This window comes from Octopus bimaculoides, chromosome 8, assembly GCF_001194135.2.
Source record: "Octopus bimaculoides isolate UCB-OBI-ISO-001 chromosome 8, ASM119413v2, whole genome shotgun sequence".
Lineage (NCBI taxonomy): Eukaryota > Metazoa > Mollusca > Cephalopoda > Octopoda > Octopodidae > Octopus > Octopus bimaculoides.
Genome location: NC_068988.1, coordinates 24587337 through 24588054, shown reverse-complemented (window position 1 = coordinate 24588054; position 718 = coordinate 24587337).

Here is a 718-nt window from a genome sequence, read left to right as displayed (position 1 = left end):
ATGATGCTAAGCATTTTTGTCCGGCATGCTTAATGATTTTTGCATCACGAATGAAAAGTACCATTGGTTTAAAATTTTGGCACAAGGCCCGAAATTTCCGAGTAGGGGTAAAGTCGATTACATCGATTCCAGTGCTTAACTAGTACTTATTTTATCGATCCCGAAAGGATGAAATGCAAAGTGGACCGCGGTGGAATTTGAGCGCGGGAGGTAAATACGGACGAATTGCCGCTAAGCATTTTGTCCGGTGTTCTTAATGACTCTTCTATCACGCTTTGCCTTATATTTATTTCTATATTGCCCACAGGAAGCTAAACAAAAGGGCTTAAGTCGATAATAGCGACCCCAGTGCGTAACTGGTACTTATTTAGTCGATCCCAAAAGGATGAAAGGCAAAGTCGACCTCGGTGGAATTTGAACTCAGAATGTAACAGCAGACTAAATACCGCTAAGCATTTCGCCCGGCGTGCTAACATTTCTTATTGCCCACAAGGGGCTAAGCATAGAGGGGACAAACAAGGACAGAGAAAAGGATTTACATTGACTCCAGTGCGTAACTGGTACTTAATTTATCGACCCCGAAAAGATGGAAGGCAAATTCGACTTCGGCGGAATTTGAACTCAGAACGTAAAGACAGACGAAATACCGGTAAGCATTTCGCCCAGTATGCTAACGTTTCTTATTTCTTTACTGCCCAGAAGGGGTTAAACATAGAGG